The sequence below is a fragment of the Cuculus canorus genome, chromosome 2, assembly GCF_017976375.1.
Source record: "Cuculus canorus isolate bCucCan1 chromosome 2, bCucCan1.pri, whole genome shotgun sequence".
In the NCBI taxonomy this organism is placed as follows: Eukaryota; Metazoa; Chordata; class Aves; order Cuculiformes; family Cuculidae; genus Cuculus; species Cuculus canorus.
Window position 1 is genome coordinate 3645267 of NC_071402.1, and position 20530 is coordinate 3665796.

Here is a 20530-nt window from a genome sequence, read left to right on the forward strand (position 1 = left end):
TTCAAGAAAGATGAATTCACAGTGAGACATGGCTGCAGAGAAATATCACCAAGATGCTCAAGAGAGTAGAACACTTGTCAGAAGGTACCATTATATTTGACCTTGCAAAAGGAAGATGAACAAAAGACTAAAATATTGTACTTAAATGCTGAGAAGGGAACACCAGGGAAAGAAAGACTCTTTAAACTAAAGGGCAGTGATGACATAAGAATAAACAGGCTTGATTCGGCAAAAATATTCCCAGCTGAGATTTCCAGCCACCAGGAAAAAAAATGTCCTGAACAGTCAATCACATATGACTAAGAAGGAAATCTCCCTGCTACCACTGAACTGAGGAGGGCAGCTGGCTTTGGGAAGTGTCCTTCTAGTTCTGTCCTCCTACATTTTTTGTAGAGGCATAGAAACATCTTTACACCTCTGTAGCTTCCATCTATAGAGCTCAGCACATCAGGGAGCCTTTGCATCAGTGTATTTCTGTATCCTCTGACATGCCTTCTTGCTGTTTTCTCTCAGGTGTTCAGTGAGTCATCAGCAACAAGGTGAAGGTTTTCTGGTCTAACCTTACACTAATGTCTCTAATAGCTCAAGGACTCTTGTGACAGCCTACAGGCCTGACAGCTACCTTCTGCAGGTACTCCTTCCTCTTATGTACTCAATTTTACTTCAAGGATCTCCATCTCTAGTGTCTCATTCTCAAGAATACCAGTGTTCTAGGAGTCCAGGACAAATTCCAGAGAGCAATCTCATGCTGATAAGATATAGCATGATGTTAACAAGCCAGATCACTTTCAAACCACTGGGTCCAAACCAAGAAGTCCTACTCTGTCCTTACTTAGCTATCTTAGAGTCCTCCTCTTCCTTCTCTGAGACACAGATTCCTGGTAAACCTCCAGGGGCTGTTGAGCACCAGCATCCTGGGGGCAGAAACCTCTTCTTTACACATTTATTTCTCTCCTGCCTTACTTTCCACTTGATGTCAAGGTGAAGGTAGCCAGGAGAGACGAAAGAAAACATCTCCTATTCCCTTTTAACATGGCAGGAAACTCTGCACATCAACAAATCTGAATTTGAAGAAACAGTCGCTGTAAATAGAGTGACCCTTGATCCCCTCCTGTCCATATTATCCCATGATGCATCTTACCCTCAATCACACCTTCACACACCTCCTGTAGTCATTATCCTCTCTAGCAGTGGTACTACATGTATATTTGCAGCAGAGGTGCAAAGCTCTTCCATCTTTCTTGATGTAGGTGTGACTCTCAAAAACTACCCCTTGTTTAAATCTCACCTTCAAGTCCAAACTTCTTATTGGTGCATTTCGGTTGTCTAAATTTAGGTAAATTTAAGTTTAAGCTTCTAAAAATAAGACTCTCCATCTCCACACATACAATGGACATAAAGTACATGGCCTTTCTGGCCAGGATGCTGATAAATGTGAGTGCAGTGCAGAGAGACCTTCATTGCCTTTGAACTGCTCCTTTCAGTTTCTAAGATGCTGCTGTTAGACAGACAGAGCTCCTTGGAGACGGAAAGAAAAGAGGCAGAGGCAAACGTTTTACTCCCCATGGAGATTCCATTCTGTCCTTATTACTGTTTGGTAATCTCCTGGTCATTTCGGACATACTTCTGGCCTTAGATTCTGACACCTCTGTGTCAGCTCTTGTAGTGCCTGGTATTTTTCTGTGAAATCAGAATTCCTTGAGTTATGCAATCAAAAAAAAAAAACCAGATAACATTAAAAAACTAAATACAAGAAGCAATTAAAAAATTTCCAGCTGTCATTGCTGAAACAAGATAGAGAGGCTGACCAGAGTTCAAGTTCAATATTAAAAAACCCCGATTTCTAAGCAAGTCACAATTTGAAGGATCCAGTTTCACAATTTTTAATTTTTTTTTTTTAATATTTTGGTCATTTTTCGTAACTAGGTGAGCAAAAATGAACAGCACAGAATCTTCCCATTCAGGGGCATGCATTACTCAAACAAGATTGTGCGATTCATGGAATCATAGAATTATCTGGTTGGAAAAGACCTTTGAAATGATTGAATCCAACCGTACCTGTCCACTACTAAACCATATCCCTGGGCACCTCATTTCTCATGTCTTTTAACCACTTCCAGTGATGGTCACTCAACCACTTCCCTAGGCAGCCTCTGTTAGTGCCCAAGAACCCTTTTGGTGAAGTAATTTTTCCTAATATCCAATCTAAATATCCCCTGGTGCAACGTGAGGCCATTTCCCCTTGTTCTACCATGTTTCTTGGGAGAAAAGACCAACAAACACCTCGCTACAATGTCCTTTCAGACAGTTGTAGAGCATAATAAGGTCTCCCCTCAGCCTTCTCTACTCCAGACTAAATAACCCCAGTTCCTCCACCTGCTCTTAATAACACTTGCGCTCCAGATGCCTCACCAGCTTCATTGCCCTTCTCTGGATGTGCTCCACTACCTCAGTGTCCTTCTTGTAATGAGGGGCCCAACCCAGCCTGGACAGAGCTTTTGGAGAAGAGTGCCTCCAGCCTACAAGAAGAAGAGCAGCCGTTGCCACGCTGTGATCGTCTTCAAGGAATATGCAGTCCCTCCTTACCCCTGGCTGGCACCGTGCTTGTTCCTCACCACTGCCTGATATTTTGGTCCAAGTGTCCCCTAACACCTTGTTCATGCTGCTATTTTAGACTGTGTGTCTTGTACTTCTTTGTTGTCACTGTATTAAAGTGAAAAAAAAAAAACAAAAAACAAAATAAAAAAAAACCCCAACAATAAAAACACCTTAATTAATATAAATGGAGGCTGAAAATATCGATATTTCACCGAAGTCCTGAACAAATGGCATCTTCTCAGGAGATTACTAGAGTGGACAGAGGCACGTGCATTTTATTTATAGCTCTAGCTTTACTGCAGTCACTCAGTCAAGCATGGCCAAGACTATAGGCAAATGCAGTTCACTTCTCCCCTCCTCAGTTTTAAAGGGCAACTAACAGCTTGTCCAGAGTGTTTGCTTCGAATTTTATGAGCACAAATTAATCACAAAGACAGAAAACAGTTGCTTGAGAAACACAGCTGCAAGAGAGGAAGGACGATTCCCCCCTTCACTGCCCTCCTGGTGAGTGGACTAATACAGAGATGCTACGAGAAGGAGTCAGGCTCCCTATTCCTTTCAGAGCCCTAAGTCTATCACCCTAAGTTGTATAACATGTTCCATTCATCATGACTTAGAAGCCTCTAAGTCAAGGTAGGGTGTCTCGAACAAGTTTACTTGATTCTTACCACAAGTCACAGGATCCATGCAATCGTGAGATTAATCTACCACCCTGTCCACAGCAGTTCAGACACAACATTATAATTCCTTCTGGCCTCACATGTTCTCCCTTTCCTTGTCCCTCACTCTGATGTTCATTGTTCTGCAAAGAGATCACTCAAATCAAGTAAGGTGTGGCTATAGCATCAGCTGTAGAGATGTTGGAAGTGATGACCAGGTGATAAATTTGGTCTACTTCATCTTGCTGTCACTCTATTCCCTCTATTCCCTGCAATGGTCTCTTTCCAACCCTCATTCTCACTGCTGTTATAACTCTTAGAAATTTTTAAAAGCTTTTCTGGAAGAAATAAATTAATGATTCTTCTCCCTGACCTCCTCTGGACTTTATTTCTCTTGCCTAAAATCTGCTGTTCCATTTAGAGGCTAAGACTTATTACCATGTAAGGACCCACACAAAGTAACCTGTTGACACATTGCAATCACTTTGACCTGTACTTTCCCCTGAAGAATGTGTTCCTGTCCTCATACCTTGCATTGTAGTAGGTTGATAGAAATCAGATTCATTCCCAGCTACCCAGGAATAGATCTGGGCCAGGCTCATCCCCTATAAAATTGCATTATGCCACCACAGATGTCATCCCTGACACTTAGATCTACCTCAGTCTATCTGTTGGCTTGAAGCAAACAGGAGGGTAATCAGAATCCGCCTGACACAGCAAATCTAGAGAGTAGAAAAGGGGAATCAATTTTTATAATAAGAGTTTGGCACTACATAATAGATATAACTCTAAATGCAAGCCATAAAGTTGGAGAGGCTTATAAATTAAATCCATTCTGTCCCTTTTAACTAAAAAGTGACCTTACTATAGAATTAAATGTGTTTTTTATCCAGTGATCTATGGAGCTGTAAAAGTGGCTGATTGTTGCAGTGCAGTGTTACAGTACAGAGAGGAGACCCCAGAAAGGCATCTCCACACAGCTCAGCCCACATGCTGCTGCTCGGTTTCCAATCAACACGGGGCCACTGTGCAACGGCGGATTTCACCTCCTTCCCTGCCAGAAGAGGGTGACCACATCGCTGCTGGGAAGAGTCCCTGGCCAGGCTGTCAAATCCTGGCAAAGCTTGGGATGGGAGAGTGTTGCCTGAGCAGGTCTGAAATTACATTGTGTTGTGTTCTAAATATAAAACTATCTGTACAAATGCAAGGTAGATTGTGGGTCTGTGCCTTATGCCTCTTTAGTGTACTGGGCCCTAGAGGAGGAGAGGATTAGAAAGTACCCTGGGGTTTTGCAAAATGTCATAGTGGTGGAGAAAAGCAGAGTGGATCGTCCTTGATTGCTCATGCAGTGAGTCCATCCTCCTGCTCCAATAATCATACAGAAGAGTCTGAAATACAAAAGACTTGACATTGGAATCCAGCCCAAAGGACACAATTTAGGATGTTCCTGAATGCTTCTGAATGACCAGAAATTATCAGGCTTTGTCTCACAAGAAAATATGGTTTCAAAAACTGCTGTGTTACAGGTTGGCGTTCATGCATATAGGCTCTCAGAGACTGCAGGAGACTCAAAGCTCCAAGGAACATAATCAACACAGGACTGAATGCTCTTTGACTTCCAATCAGTACAGCAGTGAAGAAAATCACTTTCCCCATGCCATGGATGAAACAGATGCTCAGGGTATTCAGTGGTATATTTCCTCATCACTACTGAGAAGTGGTGCAAAGGAGGAGCCAAGTTCCTTCCCAGCTATCGAAAATCACTGAAGCTTGGACAAAACTGTTCTGCCAAGTCTGTCTGACTCTTGTATATGTGAAGTGGACTGGTGTCACTCTGTGAGCCACAAGCCCCCATCAAAAAGCAAGAGTGAATGAAGAGGTCCAGCCCAGACAGACCAACATTTTGTTGGAAAAACATCTGAGATGCCACATCCCACTGCACAACAAATTGACCTCAACTAGTTATGGGCCAAGCTACCAAATGCAAATCCACACCACTAGCTAGGATACTCTTTGGCACATCCCAGGCTATAGACAAAGCGTTGTCCTGATATATGGAACTTAGTACTGCAGCAAGAAGTTGCACCATGCAATTTAGTCAAAGAACAAAGCCTAGCTTGTATCATTGACTAACATTTGATCTGATATTTCATTGATTGAGGACCTGCAGGGATTCAGACTCCTGCACATGCTAAAGATGCTGGCATAGCAAAGTAGTTGTGGGGATTAAGCAGAAGAAAAAGAAATTCTGATGGTGCTCAGGTGAAATCTGCCTCCACTCCTCAAAAAAGAAGGAAAAAGATCTTAAAAATACCAATTTTACAGAAACAACAATGATTAGCCTTGATCGGAGCCTCTACTACCCATTGTGGTGCTAGCAACAGCATCATATTTAAGCAGGCTTCCCATCATATTTACCCAGGCTTCCTCGCTCTTCCTTCACCTTGAATATTTACCAATATTAGAGTTTTCTTCAAGAGGAAGAATAGTTAATGTTTTACCGAGCCTCAACCACTCTTGGAATCTGTGCTATGTACACAATGAAATAAAGGGAAACTACCATTAATGAGCAGCTGGTGCACTGGGTTGGTCAGGGCTAACATCCTCCACCTGCCAGTTCTGCCTGCCTATGCACCAGTGCAAAAGTGCCAGGCTTTGCACTGTTACTATTTCAACTTTATTTATGGTTAATGATTGGCAAGACCCAAATGCTGCAGCCTTCTAGGACCTGCAGTTAATCAAGTCAAGAACATCTGGAAAACAAAACTCCCCAGCAAGAGCCTTTGTGTCCAAAGAAAGAAAGAAAGAAAGAATCGAAGAAATTCGAAAGTCAAGAGATGGCAACAGTTCTCCAGGAGCTTCCCTGAGGGATAGGGCTAAGCTGGATAGGGCTGAACAAGATCCAAAGATCACCTGATGTTGACCTCTTCACTGCCAAAGGTTCACTTTCCACCTAACTCAGGCCATACACCAACCAGCTGCCTTTGTGCTCACATCGGCTATGCTCATATTCGGTGCTGTACAACCCACGGTGGTCAAGTGATATGAGTCTAAAAGAGCTCATCAAGAAAAGCTGAGAGATAGCAGACACTATTGGCCAATAATTGGAGAAGGAATAAAGCACAGTGACTTTAAATGATTCACAGAGTTGATGACCCAGGAAACAACCAGCCTAGCTGTCACAAGAACAGAGAATAAAAGGATGTAGGCAGAGACCTAGCTGCAAGTATTTGATGAGGGCTTAGCAGCTGGACAGAACAAATGTTTCTCTGGAAGGAAACAGGAAATGTGGTTACCTGGAATATGGAGAAGGCCGAGGTACTCAATCAAGTTTTTGCCTCAGTCTTCACCAACAAGTGCTCTAGCCACCACCCAAGTCACAGAAGGCAAAGGCAGTGACTGGTACAATGAAGAATCATCCATTGTAGGAGAGAATCAGGTTTGGGACCATCTAAAGAACCTGAAGGTGTCCAAATGCATGGCACCTGATGAGATGTATCCATGGGTCCCAAAGGAACTGGTGGATGAATTTGCCAAGCCACTGTCCATCACATTTGAGAATTCATGGTAGTTTGGTGAAGTTCCCACTGTCTGGAAAAAGGGAGCCTTTACCTCATTTTTATAAATGGATAAAAGGAAAACCTGGGAAACTACAGGCTAGTCTCACCTCTGTGCCTGGCAGGGTCATGGAGCAGATCCTCCTGGGAACTATGTTAAGGCACATGGAAAAAAAAAAAAAAAGGAGATGATTCAAAGAGTTGTGGTCAATGGCTCAACATCCATATGGAGACCGGTAACAGGGGGTGCTCTTCAGGGGTCAGTATTGAGACCACTGTTAACATCTTTGTCGGAGATATGGACAGTGGGATTGAGTGAATCCTCAGTGAGTTTGCCAATGCAACCAAGCTGTGACACACTAGTGGGAAGGGATGACATCCGGAGGGACTTCGGTTGGCCTGAGGGGCTGGCTTGTCCAAACCTCTTGAAATTCAACAAGGCCAAGTGTAAGGTCCTGCACATGAGTCAGGGCAATCCTCTGACTGTCTAAGGAGTTGTAGCAATCAGACCGACATTTGCATAAAAGGACATCTGAGTGGCAGGATAGGCCACTGACTGGAAAGCATGGCTGAGAAGCAGCATTAATTCTCCACCCCATTTCTGGCGTGTGCATTAGGGTGATCGATTTCTCCTCCATGCTCCTCCTCAGCTACAAATAACTTCCATAGGGAGATTATGCTGTCTGCTCTGTAATCAACAGCAACTTCAAAAGGGCTTAGCTCTAAAAGAAAACCTCAGAGGGACAGCATTAAGTGGGAAACAAACACAGCGTTTGGGTTGTAATTTGAGGTGGGAGGCTGGGGTTTTAATAATCACATCACTCTGGCATACTGTGCACTTTGTGCTTCATAACTGCATTTATGACTACAGGAAGTTACGGGCAAACTTTTCAGTCCATGTCAACGCAGCCATGGCTGGTGTGGAGCATCCGATGTATTTGGCTGTGCATGGTAGTTGTATTTAGCACTAGCTTCCCTATCACACCTCAGCACTGTCAGCTGCACACAAGCAGAGTCTGGTGACCCAGCTCCAGAGCTAGGAAGAGTCATGTCCTATTTAGATCCAACTACCCTTTTGGGGAGGGAAAGGAGGTGAGAAAAATTGCTGCTTCGTCCTACATTCCCCACATCACACAAAACTGAAACCATTATGGGGAGCTTCTCTGTAAAAACATTCAAGACCTATTCAAGACAGGAAAGAGGAAGGTGTTTCAGTTTCCTTAACCTTTTAAGTTGAGCTCCAACCCAAGAAATTTTCCTTGCACATGCAGGGAGCTGCTAGGAATCACAACCAGCTTTATCAGCCATCATCCTCATCACCGGCACTACATCCCACATCATACCTGATGCCGTTAGTACAAAGGTGCTGTTCTGTTGGGCACTCTGGGTTGGTCTTAGAGGTGCTTTTGTGAAGATTTATTCTATTAGTCAGAAGTCAAAAACCAGACCAAGGAAGGGAAGGACCTACCAGCCATCAGCCCCACTGAACCAGGAAGAAGGAGTTATTGTGGTAGAGGATCCCCTGTTTCTACACGCTAGACATGTCTCAGCTCCAGAGCAAGCCTGAATGTTCAGCTTTTCCCAGGATAACAGAGAAAGCCATTCACAACAAGGCAATCACTTGTTTCAGTGAGGAAAGTAAAGCAAGCTAAATATCCCATGTTAGAGCAATGTGTGTTCCCATTTCTGATCAAAGATGCTGTAGCGTTGCCACTGGCCAGAGCCCAGCCAAAAAGTCAGTATAAGGCTCTAGAGAGAAGAAGGTGTATGGGTTAACTAAGAGGGTCCTTACCTAAAGAAGTTGGGTAATGTCAAAAGGACATCAATCCAGGGCTTTGTCCCAATACAGGGCAAGGATTGTCTCTGCTTCTCGAGGAGCAGTAAGGCTGTCTCACACAGTAGCAAAACAATTTCCCTCAAGATGCCTCAGCACCCTTAGATTTCAACCCACAGACCTCAGTGTGAGATGCCAAGCTCAAAGGGTGCTGTAATACAGTCCCATTCTGGATTTTGTCCTTCAACACAATCTCAGGTGCTTTTCCCAGGACACCTTTAAATATCCTGCATGGTGTCTGTTCATCATATACAGGACAAAGAGAAGCTCCTGAGGACGAGGACATCAGTGTCCAGTGGGCTGCAGCTTTCATGTCCCATCTTCACAGAATCACTAATGCTTGAGGATGGAAGAGAACTCTGGAAATCTCCTCCAGACAATGTCATCATCTTCCTTGGTCTTTGTAGAGGGTCAGGCTCTGGACTGAGATTACTCATCTGGGGGCTTGCTACAGAAATCTCCCCTTCTGGTAGAATTTCCATGCCTGGAGGCACTGCTCACATATAGCTAGTCATCCAGTCCCTGAGGGATGCCTTGGGTGGATCTACAAGCATGAAAACTCTCACAGCAAAGGACACCTACCTAATATTTCCATGCATCCTACTAAACTAAATCCCACAGCTGACTGGCATTTTGCTGGGAACTTTCATGGCTTCCCCCTTGCCCTCTTAGCCTTGCTGCACTTCTAACTGTCACCATCTCTCCTGCTGCTAGCAGAATCATCTCCATCTGGAGTATTTGGAATTCCCCCCAACATTGCTATGCCTATTAACATATATAAAAATCCCAAGCCGGCAGGAGCCAGTAAGTCATACAGGACAAACTCTATTTTACACTGTTCATGTTGGGTTTTTAAGCATTCAGATTATGCAGCAAATGTATAGTCACTATTAACTTATTCATTTACTTGCCCTCATGGCTGACCTGCAAGTGCTAAAATGGGTGATTGGAAGACCATTACTATGTCACATCTGCTGCCTCTAATGAGATGTGGGCAGCCCAGAGAACAGCCCTGCTCTCCCATAAGCACCCATGTGTTTGTCTACTCACATGCTCTACGGACAAATTCCACATGCTCCTTATCTTACTGTCTTACACTCTTTCTGGCTGGCTTCACCCACCAGAGCAGAGCAGGCACTAAATGTCCTTTGTCACGTACTCTTTCTAAAACTAAACCCATCCCTAGAGCCATCAGATTTTTCCCTAGAAAGATGCTGTGCCTCAGGGAACACTTTCAAGGCGGGCAGCATGTCAGACCATTGACTAACCATCACTGCCAAACTCCATCCCAAGAGTAAGTGCCAAGACCGTTCAGCCCTGCTTACAGCAGAGACGTTCACTGCCATTTATGCATTTAGTATCACCGACAACCTAACAGTCAGCAGCTGTAGAGGCTGCTAGGTTACAGAGATTTTTCTCCTCTCCTCCCATCCCTGATTTCTGCCATAAAAATCATAGGCTCTGCTGTAATTTTGCCTTCAGAGAGAGATATCCTTCGGGCACATACAAGAACCCAATTCTCCTGCCATTGCCTGCACGTGGCAAGCTCACACTAAGCTCCAAAAAGCAAGGTGCTCACCTTGCCCCTTTCTTTGTATGCACAAAGGTGAGGAGCTTTTTGTCAGCAATTAACCCTTGTTTCAGCTCAATAGGGCCGATCAGATTGTAGAACAACATCTGAGAAGTGGAGATTAGCAGGCCAAACTCTTTAGTACTTAAGGCTTCAGTGCAGCCACTCAAAATCAGATTTCCCTTCTTCACTGGCATCTGATTAAAGCCTTTTCAAGCAGTCCTTTCCAAAATCCAGATGCTTAATTCAGGTGACAGAGAAAAATCTTTTTTTTTTTTTTTTGTCTTGGAAATGGCAACAGCGTGTATCTCAAGCATAGTCAGAACGAAAAATCATACCCAGAAAACATGCATAAGTGTGTGGGTATTCCTGTGTAAGTGCATTAATGCATAGCTTTGGTAGAGCCGACTAGAGCACAAACATGCAAAGTCTTTAGTAACGTGGATCAAGAAGAGGGAAAATGCTCTCAAAGCAGGAGCCAAGTCCAGAAATAGATTGCAAGAGGATCAATTTCTGCTGCATACTGATTTATTCAAACCTTCCACAGTGGCAAAGCCCTCTATAAGAAAATATCTGATTACAGGACTATGACCATAAATTCCACACACCCTCAAGCAATGGCCAGTGAATAACTGACTTGTTAAGGGAACGAGTCTGCACAATGAATAAATCTAGCAACAGGGCTTTCAATACAAAAGACCCTATTGGGACAAATTTCCTTCTGAAGGTGTATTGACTTTCATTTGCAGGAACCAGCAGATATTTGTTTCGAGAAGATAGCAATTGTTAGATTGCTGCTAAACAACATATCATATAAACCAGACTCCTACCCCAGGCTTCATCTACTTGAATATCAAAGTGGGCTGTACTATACAAAGGACAATTTTGCAGGATGAAGTATTATACATGGTCTCCTGAAATAAACATGACTTTAGTCCACAGGAAACCCAAGAAGGGTACAGGAGACTTGCAGACTTCCAGATCTCTCAGATGTAGAAAGACATCAAGAAAAAAAGGATTGTAAAAAGGCAAGAAAACATGACTCAGGAGGAAAGTTTAAAGGTGGACATTCTTCCACAGTCAAAACACAATAATAATAATTCATGCCTGGTGTTTATCTGGTGCCCTTCGTCTCATAATGCCAAAAGTGTTTGACCAAGTCCATTTGATCAGCTGGTACGGAGCCCTTTTGGGAAGGAGGAAGCCAGGCATCCTCATTTTACAAATGAAAACACCAAAGTGAAGAAAGACCAGTGTCTGCATTAACTGTGACCTGAACCCCTGGCCCGAGACATGTGGTTTGGCAGTGGGTGAGATCAGCCCTACAACATCCATGGGGATTGCACTACAGCATCTTTTAAAATCAAGTCACATTGTTTTGTGTTGGGTAGACAAAGTTTTCGGTGGCTTGTGGAGCGTAAATTATCAGCTGAGAGGTCGATGAGCAGACAGCAGCAGAGGGGGGACAGGAACAAAGTGTTTCAGCTTTGGATCATCATGGAAATCATGATGACCCCTATCCTGAATGTATTTAGAGAGAGAAATATGATAACTTGCAATGAAAATGGAATAGGTAGGTCTGCCAGGAATGGGATGGTCCTAGTATCTCACAAAGGGAAGAAAGAAAGCCATTTTGAAAACAGCAAGGACTTTGTTATAGGCCAACTGAGCTCAAAAACAGAGGAAATGCCTCCCATCTAGCAAAGCCAGCTTGATAATAGGAAGGAGACAAAGGTGAGCTTGCAGAAGGGAGTGCTAAAGTCATAGAATGAGGTATAACAAGACCTACCTCTGACTGACTAAAACTAAATGTTCAGAAAAAGAACTCAGCAGTAATATACGTTGGTGCATGCGTATAGTATGTAGAAAATGGTGTCCCGAATATATGCAGGATTCCTCCATCCATCCCTCACACCAAATCAAGTCAGTAAGCAGCAGTTCTACCTGGAGTAAACCACCTGCCTAAAGATATGATGCTCACTGGAAGGAGGATTTTTCATACTGTATGTATTTCACACATGCACTTCAGGCTAACATAGAGTGCACCTTATAATATCACAGCCATCTGCTTCAATTTTTACCCCATAATATTCAAAACTCATAGAAACTCTAGGTTTCTTTACTAGGTTTCTCTCCATTCTTCCTCCAGATGTCATTTACTGTCCCTGATCCCTCTTGTCCCAGGGATAAGGCATGCCACCAAACACATCAGAGCTCACAGTTTCAACAGCTCATTTATCATCAGCTGGTCACTCCTTGATTAATGTTTTATGAAAGGATATTTCAGAAAAAAATGCAGAGGGAGTTGGAGAAGGAAAATAGAAAACCATCCCTAGTTTCATTTTGATAACGTTGGCAGGGGTAATTCACTCTAGCAAATTAAAATCAGCAAATCTTCTCTCATTTTCTCTGACAGAGGTAACCAATTTAAATTTTCATAAAGGGGGCAGTGATGTGTGTCTCTGCAAGACAGAGTCACCAATCTAGCAATCCTATGATTTAAAATATTATCTTTCTTTTCTTTTTTATTTTTTTTCCCTTTCCCTGAGAGCTTCTTCGAGCAACATGACAGATTATCTCAGCATAATCAGACTAATACAAAACCCTTGCTCCAAGAGGCACCGCAAGGAATTTCTGAGCCCAAGATGTGAGAATGAATGGACGTTTTGAAGGGACTAAATTTACTATCCTTTTTCCTTTTTTTTTTTTTAATGTGTACTGTTCCGTTTTGTAACCATATTAAAGAGCCAACCACCACATGGAGTGCAGGTAGGAGAAAGGAATGTATGCTCCCCACATTGGCTGACCTGCCAGATTGCCAGAGAGAAGGTTGGATTGCAGCTTGTCTTTTCTTGCATTGGTACATAATGAAATAGTAGGAAGACGTGTCAGGGGAGGTTTGCTTTGGATATTGGGAAAAGATTTTTCTCTCAGAGGGTGGTGGAGCATTGGAACAGCTCCCCAGGGAAGCAGTCATGGGATCAAGCCTGACAATATTCAGGAATCATTTGGACAATGCCCTCAGACACGTCATGTGAATGTTAGGATTGTCATGCAGGGACAGGAGTTGGACTTGATGGTCCTTGTGGGTCTCTTCCAACTCAGGATATTCTATGGTTCTATGAGTCTATGAACAAAATGTCACTAGAATTGGCCTGGGGCAGTGTGGTACTGTGTACCTGGGGTACATTGGGCAGTAGGAGCATTAAGAAGGGTTATTAAACCGATGGGACTTCCTGTACTGGGATGCTGGAGGATGATAGAGACCAAGATGACATCTGTGGTGGCCCTAACCTGAAGAAGCGAGGGTTGCCACAGTTCATTGTCATGAGGATTTGGGACCTAGAGGGCTCGTTCCCTGTGGATTTTGGGACCTGAGGGGTCACACAAGAAAAAGCATGCATCTCAAGTCAAAGGGGCTCCTGCGTCTCCAGTACAGATGGGACAGTGAAATGCTGTTTTCCTTGGCAGAGATGTGGTTCATAACAACTGAGATGCAAAGAAGGAGATCCCTATCTCCACCCTGGCTGAGAGGAATCTGCCCTAACCCTTTTATTCTCATGCTTCAGAGCCCCAAATCCCCATCACGCCCAAATATATGGATGGGCATCAACCTCGATCAGCAAGTTGCATATGCCTAAGTACAGTTTCATCCAAACACAAACATCGCCTTCCTGCCCTCTTTCATTTCAGCACCTTCTGAAAGCCCCAAGCAAATGCAGAGTCCAGGGAATTTGGAGAAGGAGTCACAAGAACAACATGGGATAATCTTGTGCACAGTGAGTGCTGGGATGTGTCAGGGACCCTTGTGCTTTGCCGGCAGCCACATCAAGCCATTCTGATATGTGCTGCGACACTGAGAAAGACATTCTTCTGCAAACCTCCAGGCCAGGTGCCAGATCCCTTCCCTTTGAAGCCTCGCCTGGGGAAGTGAATTTTCTCCAAAAGGAGGAAGCAAGCTAGTTACAGAGACAACCTGTCATCCATCTTGAAGAAAATACTCCTCTCTCTTTACGCCTCTCCTAGAAAGGTGGTGATCAGCATGCTGCAAGCCCAGAATCAGGCCCAGAGAAAAGGTTTGACTCATTTGTTTACCAGTGCAGGTTTCCTGGAGCTAATTAATGAGACAAGCTGATACCCTGCAACAGGTATCGATGACAAGGGATTTCCTGTGTGCTATACTTGAGCTATGCGAGAAGGTGAATTTGGATCTATTATAATACTGTTTCCCTTCTTTTCTTTTCCCCAAGAGAGGTAAAAGAAAAGCCAGCTGAAGCCACACAGGCACCATGGGAAGCCCCTCCATTATCTCCTCTCCACTCTTAGGAGCAATGAAGGGGCATGATCCTTGCTGGACAATACATTGGGCTGTTTCCCAGGAGCAGAGCAGTTGGAAATCCCATTCCTCACTTTTAGGGAGCTTGTAAACAGTCCCCAAGCAAACCCTTTGGGGCTGGGGGATCATAGAATCACAGGACCACTGGGTTGGAAAAGAACTTTGAGATCATCGAGCCCAATCATACCTGTTCCCTACTAAATCATATCTCTAAGCACTTTATCTACCTGTCTTTTAAATACCTCCAGGGATGGTGACTTCACCACCTCCCTGGACAGCATTCCTCTTCTGGTGGAGAAATGTTTCCTAATGTCCAAACCGAACCTCCCCTGGAGCAACTTGAAGCCATTCCCTCTCCTCCTGGGCATGGAGGCAAGCAGAGCTGCACATTGCTGCTTGCACTCCCAGGGAGAGCCCAAATAGCCTCTGCTTTCACAAGGATGCTGAAACCAGGGAGAAGGGGAGAAATAAAACATGTGGAGGAGTATGGTAAAAAAAAACACATGAGGAGGGGACGCAAAAAGCGCCCTTGGGAAGCTGATGCTTGCAGAGTGGCAAATAAGTCTGGTGGGGAGGCATGTTTTGGTGAGAGGTAGGTTTTATTACCGTTGGTTTTTTTTGTTTGTTTGTTTGGTTTTTTTTTTTTTTTTTTTTGGAGGGAAGGAGGGGTGAAATAAAGGGAGAGGGCAGCTCTGCACAGGGCTGTACAGAGCATCCTTGCGCTCCGGGGGCGGCGGGCGGTGATAGCCGGGCTGAGAGCGCCACCTCCCCGCCGCTCGCTGCAAGCCCTGGACGCCCCCTCCCTTCTCCCCGTTGCCGAAAGCTGGGGAAGGTTGGTAAGGGGACCCTGACATCAATTTGAGACACCCCCTTCATTTTCTCAGCCTCCATCGCCTGAGGATGCAGCGCGGAGGATGTTGATGCCATAGCGGAGAAAAGGGGAGAGGGGCTGTTGCTAAGTTTGGGGGGCTTTGGAGGGAGTGGGCAGGGGGTGCTGCAAGAGAGGGAAGGGCTCTGTGTGTGTGTGTGTCCCAGACCACCTCTGAATGCTTTCGGGGTGGAGGATATTGCAGGTCTTCTTGAGGTGACAGAGCAGTGGGGTGGGGTGCTCCTGTCACCCCAAACCTGCCTTTGGCTTCTGCTTTGGGTTGTGAATGGAGTATCCCCTGCTACACATACACTTCTTAGCCTAGATATGGGGTCTGGTATACCTCTGCCTCAGTTTCTCCCACGTAAAAAGGGAAATTAGGGGCACAGAGCTTTCATTAATGGAAAAAATCACACCCCCACTTTGCTGCCAGTCCTTCTCTGAACATACCCACATTTGCTGACCAATTATGGGGGCTTCAAGCCCCCATCCCTGCACTCAAGGCTCTGCAACACCATCCCAGATGCCATGAAAAGGAGAAGGAGTTCTACTCCTTCCCTGTCTCTGCCCTGCTCCTTCCCTGCCTATGCCTTGCCGATGTACAGTTTCTACCTAGTCTTTCCCATTGCCCTCCACAGCAGAGAGGCTGCTGCACCCTGAGCCCACTGTAAGGTATGGAGCGGAGCATGGGGATCCCCAAACTCTACCTCCCCCCCCTGCATCCCCTCTGTCCCCATGCCGCTCTGCTGCAGCTGAGACCCACCAGGCAGGATGTTCTGCCTGCTCATCCTCCTTCCTGGCCACTGGCCCCTGCCTAGCTCAGCCCTGTAGCCACCCTGTCCCCTGGCAGTGCAGCTTGGCTGAGAGCTGGTGCAATTCTTTAGTACTCTCTGAGGGTAAAAACCTCCTCCGCTTTGCTCTGTGACTCCCCTCCTCTTCCTCAGCAAGGTATTGGGCACAGTAATGACTGTGGGACCCAGGTTAATGAGTCATTAATTAATTAGGGACCCACTTAATATGCACGGGGAGTTGTTTGTTTCCTTTAGCAGCTCAGGCTTTGGATGAGATCCCAGCTCTGTGAAGCCTCCAGCTTCGTCTCCCAGCTGATAATAGATAATACAGATATTTCAGCACCAGCCAAAGCAGAGTCATCATCATTAATACACAGTCCTCCCTGCTACGTGGCGGAGGTCGCCAGTCAACTCTGAGGAGTGCCCGGAGCTCATCGCTCCTGGCTTTCCTTAGGGTTTGCGTGGTCAGGCAAGAGCGAACCTATCTCTAATCAACAGGTAAAGGGGCTGAGGAGGTTCACTCTGCACCCTGACCACCCCTGGCACCCTCCCAGGCAGCACTGGCTTTCGAAGCACTGCAATTTTCGCTCTTCCTCACAGGCAGGTTTTGGCATCTGTCAAAGTAGCTTCACTCTTCCCCCCCCACCCCCTCCTCCTTTTCCCTCAGCCATCAGCTGTCAGCTGGCCCTGGCGCTCACCAGACCCAGTGCTGGAGCTGGATTGAGCCTTGGAAAGCCCCAGCTCCAAAAGGAAGGGGTGGCCAGGGATGGAGCGAGGGGGGTTCTTTTTGTCTTACATCCTTTTGACCTTGTCTTAATGTTCCTTTCCCCACCACCTCCTCTCTGGGCAACTGATTCACAGGGTTTTTTTTCCTTGGCCAGGGCAGGGTCAGGGACATGAGAGTGAGTCACAGCCAAAGGTACCTTGCAGAGTTGATCTGCAACCCATCAACCCATGCCTTCAATTGCTTGGGATCGATGCCTTCTCTCAGCCAGGACTGGAGTACAACCAGCCTGAAAAGTCCCTCTGAAACCCCCTCCTGCACCCCTTCACCTCGCTTTTCTTTGCAGCCTTGGCAAAGCCATGGCTGAACTACCTCTCTGTGAAAGTCTGAAGATGCATCAACAGCCACCCTCCATCAGCGAACGTCAGGCCGTGAAAGGGAAGGGGGCGGTGGGGGAAGAGGGAGAGACAAATTTTGCGATTCATTCCCACACAGAGTGATTCAGAACAAGATGCTTTGTAATTACGCATCGTTGATGGAGACTTCTCTCTCTACCCCCTTAAAGAAAGGCTAAGCCATGCCTGGGTGCCAGCATCCCCCAGAAGCCCAGCTCCAGGAGCAGTATGTGTGCCTCTGTGCCATGCTCTGATATCTACATAGGGTAAAGACTAATTTTCTCCTACAGTGAAGTGCTGTTAAACGGCATTGAGGGGGGAGGACGTTAGGAGCTCATTGCTTCCCCAATCATCATTGCCTCCAGCCCTGGGAAGGTGCCACAAGAGCAGCAGAGCAATCAAGGCTCACGCTCCCCCCCCACCCTCCAAAGTCTCCAAGGAAAAGCAGGAAGGCAAGGAGCTGGGATGTGGGGCAGAGAGCTGCCTATCCCTCTGAGACTTTGCCAACATTGCAGGTTGAGGAGCCCGGGACTGTCCATGAAGGCACGGTGGCTCCCCAGCACTTTGCAGCTCAGCCCCGGCTGGCTCTGCAGTTCTCCTGCCACAATCCTCTGCTCCCCTTCCTCCGGCTGGCTGCCTTCTCCCCATGAACAACCCAGTTCCCAGCTCCTTTCCCCAGGACATGAATGTATTTCCCCTTCTGCATCCTACAGACATCAATATTTTTCACCACAGCTTGATGTTTGCTGACAGGACTTGCATGCAGGAAAGTTAAAACTTCCCATGACAGGGAGTGATTGTGCTCTATTAGTCCAAATTGCAGAGTGAAGGGGGCAAAAACATTCTCCAGGAGCTGTTTCCAGGGGCAAAAAAAGAAAGGAGCAGGTGTCCATCTCTGTCCCTATGCTTGTCTCCCTTGGGGATGGAGAGAGACCCCCCTGCACTCGAGGCAAATCGCAGCACAGAAAAGTCGGCTCCCCTGTTTCCCTCCCCTCCAAGGAAGATGGAAGGGTGGCCAGGAGCCCCTTACCTTGTAGAGCTCCCCAGGTTTTATATCCTGCTTCTTCCCTTTGTCAAATTCCAAATGGAAACCAGCAACATATCCAGGGGTAACCAGCCCAACATTGGGTAGCGCGTGAAGTCCAAAAGGATGGCAGAGCTCTCTCTTCCTCTGCTCCCTCCACTCTTGCCTCTACATATATATATACATACACATATATATATATTTAAAAGGAAAAATGAAAAAAAACAAATCCTAAAAGAAATGGGGGTGGGGAAGGAGAGGAAGGGAGAACCTTTGGTGTCTCTGCAGACAGGCAGGTGGAAGAGAAAAGCTGAAAATAATTAAGCCGTTCTTTGAGGAATCCTTAGGAGAGGGGAAAAACGCAGTTGAAAGCCAGTAAATCATTAGATCCAAGCAGACAATCAAGTCTTCTCCTTTAAAAAAAAATATACAGCAGGATTCAGAGTAGCTTTCCCGGCAGCGAAGAGTGAGAATGGTCTTCTTCAGAAAGATATGTTTGTTTAAAATCCACTCATCTGCTTTTCCTTCTTTCTCTCTCTTCTCCCCCCACTTTTTTTTTTTTTTTTTTTTTTAAAATTCTGCTTCTGAATCTCTCTCTGTGAAACTAGATCCAGTCTTTGTAGCCAGGGGCTGCATTAAGGATTACATCAGGCTTTTATAAGCTTTCCAGATCACACATTAGAGTGAGAGAGAGAGAGAGAGAGAGAGAGAGAGAGAGAGAGGGAGGGATAGGAGGGAGGGATAAAATGCACACACACATACACACGCACACGCACGGATCGGAGCTTTGTAAAACAGGCAGCTATAGGCAAGGACCCTAACTACCACAGTATCGCATCGGGCATGCTCTGCTAGCCTATAGGAGGAGAGGATGGATGGATGGATGGATGGATGGATGGATGGATGGATGGATGGAAGGAAGGAAGGATGAAGCAGAGGATCCTGCGAGAGCCAGAGTGCGTTGGCGGATGGGCAGCACAGCCTTCCTGGGACAGCTTAGCCCTAAGCAGGGAGCAGGAGGTGAAGAGGGAGCTGGGATGGTGGCGGTGGGGATGGCAAGGGCTCTGGTCCCCCCTCTCTGCCAACAAAACCTGCAGGGGTTCAGTACGGGAGAGGTGCCTGTCACCCGCAGAGCGATGCGCAGGGACACACTTGCTGCTCCCTGGATCCTGGGAGGGAAAAGCGGGAGCTGGGGATCCTTTGCTGCCCCCCCTGGAGCTGACAACCTGGGAGATGGGAACGGGAGCTGGGACAGCAGCTCCCCCAGTCCCCCACAAGCCTGGCAGGCAGAGGGGGGACTGGAGCTCCCTGTGCACCCCAATTTGGCTGTGGCTTTGCAACAGGACACACGGTTTGTCCAGGCTGGAGACAGCAACAGCCGTTAGCCCTTTTTTATTTATTTATTTTTCTACATCGTTCCTAGCATCTTCCCTAATTCCTTGCTCCATGAACCCACATATTGAGGGGGGGATGGGGAGGGTGGGGGAGTGGAGAAGGGGAGGAAAGTATCACAGCAATGCAATACCCCAGAGGGGCAGCAGGATGGGGGGGAAGGGAGAGTTTGAGCGCATGGAGAAGGAGGACATGGGCTGAGGTAAAAGGTACGTGCTGCATCCCAGCAGCTTTGGGGTAAAGGTACTGCCTCCTGGTTTACAGCCCAGGGAAGGTCCCCAGGTGTTGAGGAGCCTGCTGAGCAGAGAGAGGGGTGTGGGAAGGGGATGAGGGGAGAGGGATAAGGCTGGAGAAGGGAGGGAGAGCAGGAGGATTTCAGCATCCTGCCAGACTTCAAGACCTGCCCCTTGTCTTTAACCCTTTCTCCCCAACAAAGAGGAAACCCCTTTCCGTGACAAAATCACCTCCTTCCCTGCTCAGGGCTGCTGCCTCCCCATCAGTGGAGGGGCACAGACGTGCCCCAAGAGGCAGAGGTGAGACCCTCAGCCTCCCTCGTCTTCTGTCCATCTGCCTCAGGAAGGGTGAAGAGCACCCCATTCCTCCCCCAAGGGGCTCTCCAAGGCGCCTCCATCTCCTTCCCTTGGTCTTCGTCCCCTTTATTCCCTCCCCTTCACCTCATCCAGCCCTTTTACCCACACTTCCACACCTTTGAACCTCTTTCACCTGCCAGAAAAACTTCTGGGAGGGGGAAAGGGAGAAAATTGCTCGTTTCGGGGAGCTGA

The 20530-nt window shown here is 46.4% G+C and overlaps 1 protein-coding gene across 3 annotated transcripts in view; it reads right to left on the minus strand.

The window, feature by feature from the left end:
* ADGRB1 (adhesion G protein-coupled receptor B1) overlaps window positions 1-19117 on the minus strand; it is a 307402-nt gene extending 288285 nt beyond the window's left edge. Inside the window, exon 1 of one of the 3 annotated variants that reach the window (XM_054058902.1) lies at window positions 18363-19117. The gene's annotated coding sequence lies outside the window, so the exon portion shown is untranslated. The remainder of the gene's footprint in view (window positions 1-18362) is intronic. The other 2 variants (XM_054058903.1, XM_054058905.1) reach the window with 2 other exon arrangements.
* Between the last annotated feature and the right edge of the window lie 1413 nt (window positions 19118-20530).